The sequence below is a fragment of the Pleurodeles waltl genome, chromosome 10, assembly GCF_031143425.1.
Source record: "Pleurodeles waltl isolate 20211129_DDA chromosome 10, aPleWal1.hap1.20221129, whole genome shotgun sequence".
Taxonomy (NCBI): domain Eukaryota; kingdom Metazoa; phylum Chordata; class Amphibia; order Caudata; family Salamandridae; genus Pleurodeles; species Pleurodeles waltl.
In genome coordinates, this window is record NC_090449.1 from 1,055,145,632 (window position 1) to 1,055,164,517 (window position 18,886).

The window sequence follows — 18,886 nt, forward strand, 5'->3', positions numbered from 1 at the left end:
TAGTGTTCTGAGGTCTAGGATTGGTCTCAGTGTTTTGTCCTTTTTTGGTATTAGGAAGTACAGTGAATAAACTCCTGTGTTTATTTGTGTTTCTGGTACTAGTTCTATTGCGTTCTTTTGCAATAATGCTTGAACTTCTGTTTCCAGAAGGTCTGAATGTTGTTTTGATAAATTCTGTGCTTTTGGTGGTATGTTTGGAGGGATTTGTAGAAATTCTATGCAATAACCATGTTGGATAATTGCTAAGACCCAAGTGTCTGTAGTTATTTCCTCCCATGCTTGGTAATACTGACCTATTCTTCCCCCCACTGGTGTTGTGTGGAGGGGGTGAGTGACATGTGAGTCACTGTTTGGTTGTAGGGGTTTTGGGGCTTTGAAATTTTCCCCTATTCCTAGGGAATTGTCCTCTGTATTGGCCCGAAAGCCTCCCCTCTGGTACTGTCCCTGGTAGCTGGACGGTGTTGTCTGTGAGGTGCTGGCTTGTGTGGCCTGACCCCGAAACCCCCCTCTAAAGGTTGTTTTGCGGAAGGTGCTGTAAGTGCCTCTGCTCTGCGGGGAGTAGAGTGCGCCCATGGCTTTAGCAGTGTCAGTGTCCTTTTTGAGTTTCTCAATTGCCGTGTCCACTTCTGGTCCGAACAGTTGTTTCTCATTGAATGGCAGATTGAGCACTGCCTGCTGTATCTCTGGTTTAAAACCAGACGTTCGTAGCCATGCGTGCCTTCTTATAGTCACAGATGTGTTAATTGTTCTTGCAGCTGTGTCCGCTGCATCCATAGAGGAGCGTATCTGATTATTAGATATGTTCTGTCCTTCCTCAACCACCTGTTTCGCCCTTTTTTGTAGCTCTTTGGGTAGATGCTCAATGAGGTGTTGCATCTCGTCCCAATGGGCTCTGTCATAGCGCGCAAGTAGTGCTTGAGAGTTAGCGATGCGCCACTGGTTTGCAGCTTGTACTGCGACTCTCTTTCCGGCTGCATCGAACTTGCGGCTCTCTTTATCTGGGGGTGGTGCATCCCCAGATGTGTGGGAGTTGGCTCTCTTGCGAGCTGCTCCTACTACGACGGAATCTGATGGCAGCTGCGAGGTGATGAAAACAGGGTCTGTGGGAGGTGCTTTATATTTCTTTTCCACTCTTGGTGTTATAGCTCTACTCTTGACCGGCTCCTTGAAGATTTCCTTTGCGTGCCGAAGCATTCCTGGGAGCATAGGCAGGCTTTGGTAGGAGCTATGGGTGGAGGAGAGGGTGTTGAATAAGAAGTCATCCTCGACTGGTTCCGAGTGTAGGGATACGTTGTGGAACTCTGCTGCTCTAGCCACCACTTGTGAGTATGCTGTGCTATCTTCCGGTGGTGATGGCTTTGTAGGATACGCCTCTGGACTGTTGTCCGACACTGGGGCGTTGTATAAGTCCCAAGCGTCTTGGTCCTGGGCACCTTGGCTCATGGTGGTGCGAGCCTGGGAATGTGATGGAGTTTGTGCTGGTGAAACGTTAGTTACAGGTGGAGGAGAGGGTGGCGGAGTTACCCTTTTCACCATTTTTGTTTGTGGTGCTTGGTCTGACTGAAACTCCAGTCTCCTTTTTCTCCTAATAGGGGGAAGGGTGCTTATTTTCCCTGTTCCTTCCTGTATAAAAATACGTTTCTGAGTGTGGTCCACTTCGGTGGATTGCAACTCTTCCTCAAATCTATGCTTTCGCATCTGAGAGGACAGTGATTGCTCCTCTGTATAGGAACTAGTAGTTGGGTCGGTTGCGGGTCGTTTTGGCACCGAAACCCTGTCTGTACTCTTTTTCGGCTCCGAGGTGACCTTCTTCTTTTTCGGAGTCGAACCCTCTCGGCGTCGATCTTCCTCGGTGCCGCGGTCTCTGCGTCGAGCAGTGTCGGCTCCGCTATCTCGGCGTCGATCTCTTTCAGCAGCACTTTCTCGGTCCCGAGAAGGCTGCGTGCCGGTGTCTCGACCGAAGTCGGACGATCTCGGCACTATTTCGGCCTTTTTCGGTGCCGATGGTCGGTCACCGAATTTATGGGTGGAGCCATGGCCTGGTGGCAGTGGCGTCCCCTGGGCCTTGTCACTTTTCTTGTGTGCTGGCTTCGACGTCTTACTCACAGTTCTTTGTTCGTCGAATTCCTCGGAGTCCGATTCATGGATCGAGAAGGTTTCTTCTTCCTCTTGTTCCTCGAACTCTCTGTGAGCTGTCGGCGTGGACGCCATCTGCAGTCTTCTGGCTCGACGGTCACGGAGTGTTTTTCGGGACCGGAACGCACGACAGGCCTCGCAAGTCTCTTCACTGTGCTCAGGCGACAGGCACAGGTTACAGACCAAATGTTGGTCTGTATACGGGTATTTGTTGTGGCATTTAGGACAGAAACGGAACGGGGTCCGTTCCATCAGCGTTGTTTTACACGCGGTCGGGCCAACCAGGCCCCGACGGGGGATCGAAAACTACCCCGAAGGGTACCGGAGCTCTTCACTCTTCGATTCGGTGTCGATTCTATCTAAGCCGATCCCGAACGCAACAATACCGACTTAATTTTTCCGATATTTAGCTAACTTTCCGTTCCGAAACCCGGAGCGAAAGGAACACGTCCGAACCCGATGGTGGAAAGAAAACAATCGAAGATGGAGTCGACGCCCATGCGCAATGGAGACAAGGAGGAGGAGTCCCTCGGTCCCATGACTCGAAAGACTTCTTCGAAGAAAAACAACTTGTAACACTCCGACCCAACACCAGATGGCGGGCTATGCACAACATGTGTATCTACAGCGACAGATGCCATCGAACATTAGGTTACAATCAACATCACCTGAATATTAAGCCGCACTACAGAATGTACCTTGCTTGCTAGCTCTGAATGTAGGTTTGCTGGTATTTCACACCATGCACCTTTATTTCCAGAAAGGATTTTGTCACTGATTGCCCAACAGCGGTGAAGCCCAAGAACATTGTTATTTTAGAACCTTGGTGTCTTAGATTTCTTTCCCTTCCCAGAAAGACAAAGTACTTTATGCATGTGCACAACCTTAACATACCTTGAGGTGGAGGAGTCACCAAAGAGGGACTGCAACAAAACCATCTATGCTGGCAATTTGTTTGTTCTCTTACACTTCCAGAAGTGGATATTGTCCCTTCCTGCCACTTCAGATCTTTGAGCTTGGCCTATGCTCACAATGTCTGCCATAGTAGTTTGAAAACAGTGACTGATGTAGCTATATTGGTGCCTTCACTGTACGATATCCTAAGTTAAGTTTGGTCCATATCTAGCCTCATTTAGATATGTTCAATTTTTCTGAAAAGCACCTCTGACTTTGTGTCAACAATGTCCATGCTTTCCTTCTTAAAAAAAAAAAAAAAAAAAAAAAAAGGTACTGGGAGAGGATTCCTGTATTTTAATTGTAATATTTCCAACCACTGAAGCACTACTATAATTTTTTGCTTCTCCACCTTTGCCACTGCTATCAAGAACTGTACATGCAGTCCTGAGCTAGATTCGGTCAAGTATGTACATTTCTATATTTGTGCACTGTGATGATCTCTGGTAAACCAATCATAGTTGTTTGCTAAAATGAGTGGATGATTCTGAGATTTGTGCTAACATTCAATAGGTAAATGTATAAGGTGCAGTCTGACAACCACAGTACCACACCACTGTCACTTTAAGAATCATGAAACGTAAAAGTTGGCAATGCCTGCTTTCATAGCAGTGCGTCAACTCCTTCCATAGGTGCCTTGCATTGCAGAGCTCCCCCAATGCAGATGCCTACGTCCTCTATGACCCATGTATGACCCATCTGAGCCCACAAATGCAGGGGAGAGGCCCTGTAACCAATGGCAGACCCTAGGCATCACCCCACCTGAAAACGGCCAGCTTCCAGAAAGATGGCGATTCCAGACAGCATAGTTGCAGATAGAGAAAGGGATCAGAAAGTCTCATCCTTCCAGGCGTGCTCACCTACGCAGCTCCAGGCACGTCGGTCAGCTTTCTGTAAGACCGGGGTAAAGGTGCCGAACCTCCTACAATATGATGATCAACAGGCTCTGTGGTGGCAGGATCAATGTTAGCCAGCGTTCGGCAGTGGTGGCCTCTTGCCACCACAGTTTAGAACTCAGAAACCAAGACACATCCATAGGTGAGCACAGCATCAGCAGATAACTGGGCACTCTGGGTGCCCAGTAACAAGCACTTTCGAACAGAATGGTGAATCATTTGCGATGGCTTGGTACTCACAACGTAAAGATTCCATAGAAACAGCCATCTTGGCAAGTTGCACATTAGTGCCCCTCTGTAACTTTTTACAGTAAACAGCACACTGTCCATTATTGGTTCTACATTTGTTCTGAATACGAGGTTATTTGGTGTAATACTTCTGAATTATTGCTGGCATTACAGCATCACTGCCTTACTCTGTAATTCGTTTCTCAGCACCTCTTGACTTAACCTCAAGAGCTAGGATTTGCTCACAAATCTGCTTTGTTCATAAATTAGTGTTGTATCCTTGCCCATACTTTAGCAACCCCAGTCTTGCATACCATCTTAATTTCAGCTCTATGTCAATGGTCTCTGTGTAGAATGAAGAAATCTGCAGGGCAAGAGTAATTTCCAGAGACTTCCAAATTAAACCCTTAATTTTCAGATTCCTGATGAACAACGTTTTTTTCCCAGATCCCATGATGAGCAATTCGAACAGAGGAAATAATTTAAGAATACTAAGTTACTAATAATTCAATATGAGAAATTATTGAACAAAAGATAGTGGTTGTTCTTGAAACACAGATCAAATAGCCATTTATGCTGGGGATAAACATCCAACAGTACAAAAATGTACATTTCATCTATACCTCTATATCGGATATATGGATCAACTCAAACAACAAAAGGTTGAGAACAGACATTAATGTAAGCAATAATGTATAACCATTATTTGCATAACGGGGATTTTTTTAAACTACAGTTTTAAATAAAGCTGTTGGAAAGTCAAGGACTCTGAATTGGCAGCACCAAAGTATAAGTGCTATACGTTTGGGGAATTCAGACCACAGTGAATGGGATTCCTTGAGATCTGAGCTCACCTGTGCTGGGCTCATAATGATACTGAAAAGTTAAAAATCGATCCCATACAAGAGATGCAAAAGCCATGACTTAGAGGCTGTACCAATCCATTTATAATTTTTAAAGCAATATACTATTATTGCCACTGCTCTGAAAGGGGGGATTTCAGCAACTACTAATTTAATTTCTTGCACTCGTGTGACTGGATTTCCAAAAAACAGTCCAAAATGCCATCACATGATAAATTATACTATTTTCTTGTTTTGAGTTCTGCTTTCGTCTAATTCATGACATTCAGTACTAAAGAAGAGGGGCCTGGGTTAGAACTCTTTGGATAGGTGAACATAATGGGATTTAGATTTTGGCGGACGGGATATCCGTTACTGTTGTGTCGGAGTAACCAGTCCACCAAGTTCTAAGCCAGGCCCTAAAACTGAAAGAGGTGAAAAGGGAGTTGTGGGAATACGTGGGTGAAAAACAAGCTCTTAGGTTTTCCTGTGTTTTCAACTTCAGCAAGCCACTTCAGGGTTGGCAATGATTTTACATCAACCTAGATCTACGCATTCTTAATTTGAAGTCACCGGGGGAAAGGAGGGGGAAAAAAAAGGGGTTTGTTTTTCATTAATGCATTCCCACAACTCCCATCAGAAGCACATCACGGTAATATAAGCTTTGTCTGAAGTGTGCTGGAATTCCTCACCAGCCACAAAAGTCTACGAATTCCTAAAAACAAACTAAATCCAAACAATGTGAAACACTGTACCTACGGACAACACTATTCAATGGGACAGGGGCCTCAATGCAGGAGGCCTAAGGCCCTATAAAGGTGCCTCTGCCTAATGAGCGCTGTAGGACCACCTTAAATATGTTTAAATGCTTAGGTCAAGACCCCAAAGTACTGTGGTGGCACTTTGGTAAGAGAACGATTTATATGTGACTCACACTGTCACTACAGATTGGCACAATCTCAAATAAAACTGTATTGTATGATTCCATGGAACAATAGTAACTGGATGCTCCTATGCCCTTTTCCACTGTGTTCACAACATATGTGAACTACTACAGCAGCCTTGCTGCTTGTAACACTTAGAACATCAAGACAGTAGGCTGCTGCGAGTCTGCAACTAGACATTGTCATGTGTGCAACGCAGCACTTTCTTAAGGGGACAGTATCTTTCACTGTCCAAAGGGACCAACTATGTATTCAAACTCCATAGTTATGATCTTAAAGATTATTTGTCAAACGTAACTGCTTCTAGTTTCAATGCACACAAGAAGCCTGGACAACATATTAACCATAACATCCGTTAAAAGCCAACTTCCGATCTGTCAGCTAGCCATAAACTATTGCACAATCAGACGTGGTAAATTAAAATAAAAACACAGGTCTCTGTAGTGGCCTAATAAGAGGTGTTGCATACTGGTTTATAACGTCAATTAATTCCACATTAAGAGGCTGATGCAAACATTTGAAAGGACACTTTCAGATCATTATCCTAACATCTCCTCGTCAATGGGTAATTTATTTGGACTTTATGTTGATAAATTTGAAAGATCAACTATACACTGAAGGTCACAGTTTGAGAACAATATAAACATGATTCCTATACCCTTCAAAATCACATCTTTACTAAATACAATTCAGGAAGTATATAATCTAAGCAGCTTTCATAGGTTTGCAGAGAAAACACAGCCTGGAATAAGTTGTATGCCTCCCTGTCAGCCAAAAGCGCAAATAACACAATTAGTAATCTATGTGCAGCGAAAAGTAGAGAAATCATTTACAATAGAAACCAGCCATGTGCAAATCAGCCTTGATCCTGTTCTACTAGGAACATTACGGCCCAAAATACTAGATCTTAAGCTACACCCTGACCATGAGTCCTAAATAGGCTGTTACTGCTCAGGGGATGGTGTGTGTTCCTGTTCAGAGCGGGAATGACCTTTATCTGCGTGTCTGCATTAGCCCTATGATACAGACTGGAAATTGCAACTGTGTAATGTTTGGTGAGATGGATATCTTCAACAAACAGGGACAGAGCAAAGACTTTAAACGCAGTTGGCTGACAATGGGTAGTGTAAATAAGGTGGCTGCATTGCACTGAAAGGGCTTATTCCTTTTACTCCCCTCTCATACAGTGAGCCAGATCATTTGTTAGTCATGTGGCGAGTGATGGTTGTGCGTAGAAAATAAAATACGGGAAGAATATTCTCAGATCAGTCTCATCTGCAAGATGTATCCGCAACAGAGGCATTGACGTTTTGTGCTGACATAGTGATTGCAAGTGGACATTTTGCAGGATGAGGATTTCCATGTGCGCAAGAGTAGATAACTTTATAGTTCAATGTTATTGGAACTTGACAACTACTAGGGCAGACGAGAGAGAAAAAAATGAAAGTTAGGGTGAGAAAGCTATACATGAGCAAAATCTCTGGAATTATTAAAAAAAAAAAAAAAAAAAAGCCAAACTTGATTGACTACAGACCCTGCTGAAGTCCTCATCTGATACCTCTCTAGATTTGAATGAAACCCTTGTGGGAACTCTATAACAGACCAGGTAAGCATTCATATATATTTTATGGGAACAGGCTTCATAGGGAGCATACACGGCAGGTCCAATGCTCACGACTGCTCTGCTGGGAAAATCCCAGACAACAGATATTAAATGTGACAGATGAAATGGGCACAATCCAAACCATCTGCTCAAGTGACCATTACTCGGGTCATTAGTAGACCAACGGTCGCTTTAGGTACATACAAAAACAGCACATTCTTATGTTGAGGGGATTGGGCACCAGAGATTCCACCTGAATAGAATGAGCCACTCATTAAAGCAAATTTACCAATGGCACTGGATTCTTGCACCATGGGAAATTCTGGGGTTGGACAGACTGCGTGCCAGATCAGTATCACCAGTGTACACTGGACCTGTTAATGGACAGATTACTAGAGGTGTGGACGGAGGCCAGAGATTTGGTCTAACTCTTGGTTCCCATGAAGGAACCGTCAATAGTAACGATGCAAGAATTGGGTAAAGATACAACTGAATACAAGCCCCTCTCAAAGATAAATGTGGATATTGAAACCATTAGTAAATCAATAGAGGGGAGACTCATGAATGTGGTTATGTGTCCTTGTGTTTGTATAGCAAGACCAGTGTAGTTTTGTGTCAGGTTAGAGAACTGTCAATTTGTGGAGGAAGTCAACCATTCTTTGGAAGAAAATGAGCCATTCTGCTCCACTGGCACTTGAACAGGCATTTGACTCGATAGGTTGAGACTTCCTTTATGATGCATTCTGGAGATATAATTTCAGTCCTCGTTTACTGTAATAGCAATGGTTAAGATAACGGTAATTATCTCTGAGAGCTAGGGACTCGTCTATGGCACTAAAGATGGATTTCTGTTGTTGTCCTGTTGTTTGCCCTGGCTGTGTGCTTATGAGGATATGCTTGATTGGGGCATTGGTACTGGAGATAAAGCAAATGGAGTCTCAATGTTCAGGTGACACACTGGTGTACTTGACCTGGACCAAAATGTCTGCCCCGAAGTTGCTGACGATCCTGGCTTTGTTTGCCAACATAATGGGACAGAGTACTGTTTGGTCTAACTGTTGCCTCTTTCATCTGGGAGAGCAGGTAGTGGTGGACAAGAGAGACCTCGGCAACATGGGCATGGTAAGGAAGCCTTGTGCTCTCAAATATTTAATGAATCCAGGCTCCTCACAAGGCACTACTTAAACTTCCATATGATTGGTGAGGAGAGGATGTTACACGATTTGGAGGGTTATTATATGGCCGCAGTGGCAATATTTACCTCAATGGCTGGATTTGCAGCCAAACAGAGAGAAATGCTTTTTGTCTCACTGCATAAGCTCTGTATGCAAATTTCATCGGTCACTTATTGGGGCAAAACGCTGAAGACCCATGCCTGCTAGAACATCAGTCCCGGATGTAAGAAGTTAGAGGGTTCTTAGAAGAGGCCCTTTTGCTTCTATGGGGAAGATTTGGGCCCTCAAGTCGTTTACGGTCCCGAGTGAATTGAAAGGCATTGCACAAAAGGAAGAGAATAGCTGCAGTAGGATGGAGCATCAATAAAAAGGATGTCATATTTAACGTAAGAGGGGGTTAGGGCTCAATTCTGGGGCCGTCGGATAAACTTGGGAGGGGTTTCCTATCAGGTAACCTGACACTTGAATGTGTGCTGAGATATTTTTGCCCCAGGGTGATAGCAGAAGTGCCCCTGCAATATATAGAGCAGTTTGTGGGGACCAGCCGAGCTTGAAGGTCAGAGAAAAACGAAAAAAGTCAAAACGGCACTAGGTTATAAAAGGGCAGTAATAAGTAAAGCTAGATGCTACCTAATGCTAAACACACTACCGATGTTATACTCAGAAAGATCTACTCAAAATAACAGGGTACTTGCCCCCGATGTAGTAAAACATGTGCTTATTTGTTGCACATGCCTTGTAGTGTGATTTTTCTGCAGTATAGAGGTTACAACTGTGTCACTCTCTTGCAGAAACTTGACTTAGTCAAAATTAAAACACTATATACAGCGTCTTCACCTAAGGTCCAAGAAGAGTAAAGTGAGATATCATATGATGGTATTATTTCTATCTCTCACAAAGAGTAGTATTGTGATTCATTAGCTTAAAGACGAGGGACTAACCATTACGATCTAGTTAAAAGATTTGCATGAATGGCTAGTAGCGAAAGAACTCTGCACGAAGAGTTTGTACAAGTGATAAAGTAGCAAAAAAATTAACAGATGTATTCTGAATCGTTAGATGGTGCAGAGGAAGGGAAGATGAGAACCTGCCACAAAGTTCTTTGGGTAAACCCAATAATAAGTAGCAGCCAAGGCTTGGATTCCCTGGTATCTGCAGTTTACACATCATTCACAATATTCAGTGAATCTAGAAGAAATTGGTGAAGATAGCTGTGATGGAGCTTAGTAACAGCTGTATGATCTACTTTACAGTTTTCTGTCTTGTTTATCGAACTAAGACAGCACTGGTAGAAAAGTATGAACCCAGATGTTGCTAATCAAGGGCAATTTACCATGATGATTTTGTCACGGCTAATGCCAATGTCCGAGGAGATCCTTTGGGCGTTCCAAGCAAGTCATATTAGCAGGAGATTAGAAAGAAGACAACCGATAGGGTTCCCAATAAGAATTGGTCGGAGGTGGTCTACAGTGGAATTAAAATAGAGCTATGACAAGATCATATTTATACCAGCTAACTGAACTAACACATACAGTGGTTATATGCTGGGCTAGTAAGTCATGTTGCTTCAGTGGTGCAATCTTCCTTAAGGCAAAGTACATCCGGCCTTTTCTGCTTCTGCTACAAAGCCAGAACGTTGGGTGTAAAAACTCAACACAAACAAAAAGAATGAATGAAACGAGTGTTGCAATCTGAGATTGTTATGGCTGAAGGAGACAGCCACTGCTCCTAATAAAAACTCCTTTTATGTCTAGCATTTAATCCTAAGAGACATGCCTCTAAAAGACTAGTGCAGCTCTAGTTATCTGATTTTTAACCTCATCCTCTCTGCTAAATAAAGAGCACAATTGACATGTGACTTTCTCCATGAAGAAATGAAACATGCAAAGTAATGAGACGAAAAGGCCATTTAGTCTTTCGGCAATAACAAATACAATAAGTATTTCAGTTTCAGTACATCAAGCCACATGCATGACAATTCTTGTTAAAACAAAAGTATTCATTTGACTGAGATTTCAAAGAATTAAATGTTTTAAATCATCTTTATTCTATTTTAATTTAAGGAACGTATGCAAGAATTCAAATGAAAAATGTAGAAGTAACTAGTGTCGAGCAAACGGATTAGCTTTTAAACTCCTATCATCCAAGGTCAACGCTGGCTCCTGTGCATGTATTGCCAGCTAAGAAGGTAAGACCTGGTAGGCAGATTTCACAGTGGGCCGTTTGTATATTAGTCAAGTCTAACAAGGTCCTGAAAACTGGAAACGGAGGGAGCGTTGAGGTAAACTGAGGAAGAAGCAGAAGCCTATTGCCGTAGGCTAAGAACGTAACCAATGTCAGGTTGCATAAGCAGGAGAGAAAGGAGGCTGGATGAGGGGTGTTAAAACTGGTGTACACTAGAATCAGCGGCCGTCAGGCAGCCCATGCCACCTGTAAAACAATGACAAACATCTAGGAAACCTTAAGATTGGGAGATAAGCAGAAACATGCATTGGCAAAGTCAACAGGTCTTGACTATAAAGTGCAACGGCTAAGCTACTGGCTTTACCAATGCTCGTTTGTGAGGATTTGGTTTATCTCGAAACAACTCGATATTTTTTATCCTTATAAACATCTTATTTTTTTCAAATTTCACAGAGAAAACTCTGGACAGAATTTTAAAAAAATCTATTGCAAGTGACCCAGATTAAAAACAGCACAGAGGACTATTTGCATATACATGGAAAACCTAACAGCTGTATGAGGAAGGTTTATGAAAAAAAGAAAAGGTTTACCATTTACTGTCAAAAGAACTATAAACGAGAACAAATGCTCTAGATATTTTGTGCCTGCAACAGCCCAAGGAGCAGAATGATGCCCCCCTGCGATAGTTTATCAGTCACTCTTCTGCCTCAAAAACAGACTGAGTGAGGGCAGCAGTACCCCTCTCACCCAGCGCAGTAAGTGGTGCCATGTCTGGGCTTGTGTGCCATGGCCTGGGCTTTCATGTAGCATGTGGAAAGCGGTAGATAAAAGAACACTGACATTATAAAGTATGCTCTGTAGTCAAAATTGGCAAAGATCTACCTGTTGCTGTGCTTTTACAGACTAGCCAATCGAGAGGATGAGCAACAGTGGGAGCAGCGAGTCTGGGGCGTGAGTGCAAAGAACAGGAGACGAGAACAAGAAAAAAAGTGTGTCCAGAAAGTAATCATGAAAAAGAAAAAAAGTAGCTTGTTGATGTGAGTCACAGAAGGACACGTCAATCAATCAAAAGGATAGTAAAGAAGTTATGCGCCAAGGAAGGATCAAACAAGAGAAGAGGAAGGGGCAGGGAATCTACTGAATAAAAAGCAAGCACAGAAGAGTGACAAAAAATAAATAAAAATACAACCAACTGTAAGAAATGGGCTGGCCCAGTGACCACTATATGTTTTAGCATGGCCCAGAAGAGATCTTTCAACAACGGACAGCTAAAAGTCACCTGAAGATACCCCCTCCCCCCCTTAAAAAACAAAAACAAAAGTAAGGCAGAACAAGGCAACAGAACTCAATATAAAAAGTGAAACAGACAAGCCAAACGGAGAGAAGCCAATATTATGACATATTAATCACAGGAAATTGAATGACTGGCATGTCTGCCATTTCAGCCTTTCACTAAGAAGATTATGTGATAAGTAGGACGAAATTGGGATTCAAACTTATTTCAACTGCAGCCGTCTAAAAAAAATTAAAAAAAAAAAAAAAACATACTTACCAGAGAGCATTGCTGCCTAGTTAAAAAAGACCTGTAGTGGGCTACCAAGAGCTTACCTGCGGGCTTATAGTCCACCCATTGATTAGCTTTATTGTGACTCTCCTGCTATATAACAGAGAAACCTATCTTTGGATGGTGCTTCGTGTTTTATCCGATCTACCTTTTTATATAATTCCATGATTAGAGTCTTACAGAGTTATGACCATGTAACACCTGCCCTGCATTCCAGCCACTGGTTGTCCCTAGAATGGTAGGTCCATAACTGTGACCATTTCTAGAGCCCAGTTCTTTTTCATACAGGCCACATATATGTGGAATTCATTAACTGTTCACCAAAGACGTTTAAGCAATAATTTGTTTTTATACTGCACTACATAAGTACTCATGCTGTTTCAAGGCACCATAAATAACAAGGGATAATATTACTTAATTTAAAGGTACTAAATTTGCTGACCTTCGAAGGGTGGAAGGTAGAGTCAACCTTACTTGGATTTGAACTTGACACCTGAAAAACACTACTTATAAATGTTATGTTATGTGTAATTGTAAGTGCACTATCACCCACTAGAGTATCCTCACACTGAGCTGGTGTGTGTTCCTAGCCCTGCCAATGGTAGGTTGGTTAATGGAAAAGCCAAGCCTTCAGCTTTTTGCGGAATCAAGAAGAGAGTGGGTATCTGTTCCATGTATTAGTAGTAATGTAAGAGAACTCGCATCCTCCTGATCTGGTTCTATGTATGTGTGAGATATGTGCAAGTAGGAGTCCTGCAGAGCGGAGGAATCTGGGTTGTTAGTGGAAGGAGATAGGACTGTTCAGGGAGGTGGAGCCTGAGCTGTGTATTGCATTCAATGATTGTTTAATTTGTTGACCTACGCGTCCTGCTGGCAAAAGAACAGCACCAATTATGTTTCCAAATAATACTTGTGCTACATGAATATAATCACGGTCTTATTTTACCAAGGCATAGTGCATCTCAGCACCTCTCAGCAAATACATCAACTCTCAATAAGCTCAGTATAAAAGGGCTACAAAATGAAGAAAAACTATGCATGGAAGGAGAAAAACTTTATCTGTGTCCACTAGTATACTACTGGAATGGATGAACTAAATTCTATGAATCACATAACAAGTACGCTGCCATAGAGCAGCTTCACAGCGCTTAAAATAAGCCATGTTACGTGGATTTGTATAGTGAGGCTCATCTCCCAGCAGGGTATCCAGGTCATTGAAAACAAAGGAGCCCTAACAATGCCAAATGTTTGTTTGTCGTGTAGTGAAAGCATTTCTACCAACTGTCACTGGTGAAGCTTTATAAATAACTGCTAGCATAACGAAAAAAGGCGAGCAATAGTGCAAGTTTCACCAACAAAGAAATTGTAGGACCTGTTATGAGGGTAGCAGTATATCGTCCTTACACACAAAGCAGGCCCAACAAAAGATCATACACCCACAGAGAGGGGAAATTGCATAGCATGTGCTAAGCAATGTATGCATCCCACACATTCATAGATGAATAACTGTCAAAGTCTTTCCCCTCACTTTCGCACACCACACCGAGAATAACAGGATGTGCCAAAGCAATCTATGCTTGCCTTAAAAGCGAAAGGATGGAACAAACTAAGAGCGAAGAATAGGATATGCCAAATCAATATAAGCTTGTCTTAAAAACGAAGGGTGGGAACAAATTAAGACGGGAAGCCACAGTAGCAGCATCAGAGATGTATGGAGGTGACACAGCAGAGGGAAACCTCATCAAGGAAAGAGATTAGGTAGCTTGTGGTGGAGGATTGTACCCCGGATGCTACTAGATGGAGGAGGGCGGGGAGTCTTAAGTCCAGTGAGGCTGAGCCTGCAATGAAGAAAGCCTACTACAAGTGTCCAATTCTGGAAAGACAGGTATTCCGCACAGGCATGCTTAAAAGGGGAGAGAAAGGAATGCCACTACAATTCTTATGTATCTATTGCCTAGTTCGGAAGGATTCTGCTGTTATCAGAACAGACGTCTCTCTCTGGGATTGCTGTAGGTAACTGGATTTTAGTGATAGATGTAGAAGAGCACTAGGATTGCAATAGTACAGTGGTTCCCAACCTTTTGACTTTTGTGGACCCCCACTTTATCATTACTGGAACCAGGGGACACCCAATGAATCATTATTGGAATTATAGGGACCCCCACTGAGCCATTACTAAAAGCTGGGGACCTAACCTGTTAATATAAAATTTTCGAAGCTGTTACGGACCCCCTGAGAAGGCTTTGCGAACCCCCGGGGGTCCTCTGAGCACAGGATGGGAACCACTGCAATAGTACATACCCACACACACACAGCTCAAGTTTAAGGTGGCTGAAAAATCTTGACATCTTGAAAATGTCCTGACACATTGCATTTTGGGCCTGCTTGCAGTAAGGCAAACAGGAACTAATGAAAAAGGGGTAGGGTTAACCACTGGAACTTTTACCCTATTTGTTACAGAGGGGCCAGGAGTCACCCACTCTTTAGCTGATGCTGGGCATGAATGTGGCATCACCAGGCAGCCATGTCAGAACTCTTTCAGGACTGAGGAAGAACAGAAGAGGACTGAACATGCCGCCTGTGACTCCAGAGGAGCCCTGAAGAACTGGACCTGTTGGCCGTTGTGCTCAGGTCAAAGAAGTGGACTCCAAGAGTTGGTTGGCTGACCTACTGCGTAAGCTATAGGGCAATAACAAACTGCAAGAAGCCTTTTCATGAAAGTACTGAACTGACCATTGACAAATGGACCTGGCGTGGATCCGGCTGTTGGCTTCTGCCTGACTCTCCACGAGTTTCAAAATCAGAAGGTAAAATATTTGACCAGAATAACATGGTTGGCGTACTCAACTCGTGCTGTATTGTACTCAGCATAAAATTGTGCCTACGTCACAGTCAACTGCGAACACTGAATAGTATTGGCACTTGCAACATTTCCCTTTTAGGATTTTTATCATTCTGGTGTCATTTTGTTTATTACATTTTACTCTTTGCCTAATTCAGTGCAGCATTTTGATGGTTTTGCATTTTGACTTTATTACTGTTTTGGTACTGCATAATTACTTTAGATATTACCCTAAGGTGAGCCTGTCTGCCCTGTGCCATACCTACCGGGAATTGAGCTCAGATAATTTAGTGACTTCAGGGTTTCACCCTGACAAGGCCTGTGATTATTCCTTGAGGCGGGCTGTCACTCATTACACAAATCATATGATGCATGTGCCTAGATAGGTGCAGTAGACTAATTGCATACATTACAATTTCCGCCCATTACCAGTATTTGCAGTCATCAAGAGTTGCCCTTTCCTACTGCATTATCTGCGATCATCCACAACCCTTTCCTGCCTAGACAGGTGCCTATATGTCTCCCAGTGGTGGCTGGTAGCCCACTGCAGTGCCACAACGTCCCGTGATAAAATGAGTTTGGTGCTCCCTGTTCTGTCAGACATTATAATGCTTTTCCATTAGAGACTCCTCATCTCCCCTCTCAATCAGCCGTTCAGATACCTCAACTTTGCCTACACGGGGTACCTCAGGTGCCCCACTCAAGGAAATGTGCACCTACCTTCCTTGAACTTAGGATACCAGACCATCTCAGCCATGTACGCCAGCTCTCCACTACAACGGCCCGCTTGGTTCCTTCCTGAGCCCCTCCTCATCTGTCAGATATTCATCCACTTGTCCAGTGCACCATCCTCCTGTACCCGGCTATCCTCAACAGTTATCGGACCATCTTGTCCACCTGTCAGCAGATCCCTTCTGGACACCTGTCTATATTTAAATGTCAGACAATTCACCTACAAGTCAAATACGTCAGTCATTGGTCATCAAAATGTGACTATCGGCAGCTCGCCCTGCTCCACCAGCATGTCACTCTCATGTCCTACATGCTCCCAACTCCCCTCAGGTAACACCAGTCTAGGGAGACCCGGCGCACCCTTTTCTCACCAGCTGTCCCGGCAGATTTTGACAAATTTGGCTGATGTCCCGGTTTTTAAAGGGGGTCAACTGAAAACAGCGAGAGGCGCTTTTTAGGTGTTCTAAAGCTGTGTTAATTACCAGCTGATCCAGGGCAGGAATTCGAATACCAGGCAGGACGCTTGTTTTAAAAAATTACATTTTATGTATTTTCTTAGAGCCTCTTCTGTCCTCCTGTACCGGTAAGAGCTGTCATTCCCCGCCACTGCGCTGATGTAAAATCGTAGACCACCTTTTGTTAAAACATGTGCTGGTTATTGGTTCTCAAGCTCTGGTCAGCCTCCGCCAGTCTCTCCGGCAACAAGGGACCTTCCTGCAGGCTCAGGTGCCAGGCCCCGGCCTCTGTGGAGCTAACTTGGCCCGTACCTGCCTGCACCACCTTCAGGTACCCGCTCACGCGAGCCTGGCAGGTACATGACGCCCCCTCCTACCTGTCAGGTGTCCCCTGTTGTCTATCCTCCTACACCGGCCCCTTACCTACCCTGGCGAATTCCTTCGGTCTCCTTCCTACCTCAGTGCTCCTTCTCGGCCTCTCCGGCTCTGATTCGCCGGATCTCCACCGGCTCGGCTCTCCGGGTCGAGCCTTCCCGTTCTCGGCCCCGCTGAGTCCCCGGGAAACACGGACAACTTCCTCCTCCTCCTGCCCCCTCCCCGAAAAAAAACAACAAACACCGCCACTTCCGGTCCGGCGCGACCGCTTCCGCCCGGCGCGCGCCACGTCACCTCCCCTCCCAGTCTCGCTCGTCCCGCAGGAGCCCGCAGCGGCCTCAGCACTAGACCGCGCGCTGACTTATGGGTGCACGGGAGGCCATGTTAGGTGAGGAAAACCAGTCAAACCTACGATGGATACAGCAGGGTGCACTTGCAATTCGAAAAGAGTGCGGCTCTCGCCGCCTAGTGTCTGTATTACAATGTAAGGGTTAGGTAGAGGCGGGCGAGGCAAAAAATTAACAGGGAGAGCCGAGCCAAGGGCTTGCACGAGCTGAGGCTTGAAAATATTTGCATTTAAATCGTACAACAAATTAGAATATGATAAGGTGTATTTAAAAAGGTATATTTTTTAACCCCTCAAATTATGCCACTGAGCAGAGGCGTTTATTATAAGTGAAATTACATGTGCTTCAAAATAAGTCAATGAGGGAAATACATTCTCCCTATTATGTTTTTATTTAAATCTCCCACTTTGCTCTTCTAAAATGTTGGCATGTGTGTACTAGTAGCAAGTTATCTTGTGCACCCTGAGATTAAACGCAAGAGGATTTTTGTACGGTGCATATCCCAAACTGAATTATTTGAAGGTGCTCTTATATGTGGCAATCAACAAAAAGGAGGCTTTGTGAAATAAAGTATTTGCCTAGACCACACAGTTTGACCAAGCAGGATTTATCCCAGATTTTCTAGTTTCACACTGTGCAATTCAGGCAGTAGATGGTTATCGTTCTCTGGTATCAAAAGTTAATGCAATGTCCTTAATTGTTGTAGGAGGAGATTAGAGCCTGGGTGTAGGCAGGATCTTTGGTAGTTTCACATAGTGCAAACCTTGCCCTAAGACAAGAAGAACACTTCTCAAAAGGCAGAGCTTATGTTACATGTTTTTATTTGACAATAGGAGATTGACCAAGATTCACAGGATGCTGAGTCGAAGCAAATATTCAAACATGGTTCCCTATGGTCCAAGTTCAGCAGCTATAGCCACTGCATCATACCACCTCCTATGAAAGGTTAACTCACTTTGAACTTGACTTTTCAAGGGGATCTTGAGCAGAGCAAGGCCTCTTGCTCGAGCCTGGCTTGAGCTTTCAGTGGCTCGCCCACCTCTAGCTTTAAGTGAGCACGTGTGTGGAAAAGTATGCCACCCAATTGTCTGACATGTAGTTATGATTAATGTTTATATGACAATGCAGGAGGTGAAGCTGAACTAAAAAAAAAAATGGTGATGGGCTCATCATGTTATTCAATTTGGAAAATAGTTAGGTGTTTAGTTTTCACAAAACAGCACTTTTTAATAATTTATTGGGGAGTGGTATACACTCATTGTTATTTATGGAGTTGAAGAGGCCAGAGAGGGTGTGTTTAATGACCTGTGTTTATCAGCAGTAGACATATAAGGAACATAGGTCCACATGTACAAAGCATTTTTGCGGTCAGAAATGACCCCATTGGGCCATTTCTGACCACAAAAAGGCTTTTACATATGTGCAAAGCACAAATTGCGATTCAGTAACACGTTACCAAATTGCAATTTGTGTTTGCAATTCATTATAGGTGTTGCCAGATTGGGTGATTTCCCACTCGAATGGGCGAGATTTTTCCCATTTGTGTGGGGAAAAAACTCCCCAGGTGGGCTGGACAAAATTAGGCTATACTTGCCCATATGTGCGCAAA

General features: G+C 43.7%; 1 protein-coding gene across 2 annotated transcripts in view; it reads right to left on the reverse strand.

Moving 5' to 3' along the window:
- RAB5A (RAB5A, member RAS oncogene family) overlaps positions 1-17,164 on the reverse strand; it is a 146,446-nt gene extending 129,282 nt beyond the window's left edge. Inside the window, exon 1 of one of the 2 annotated variants that reach the window (XM_069212067.1) lies at positions 17,013-17,164. The gene's annotated coding sequence lies outside the window, so the exon portion shown is untranslated. Of the gene's footprint in view, positions 1-16,982 lie in introns of both variants that reach the window. The other variant, XM_069212068.1, reaches the window with a different exon arrangement.
- Positions 17,165-18,886: the final 1,722 nt, after the last annotated feature.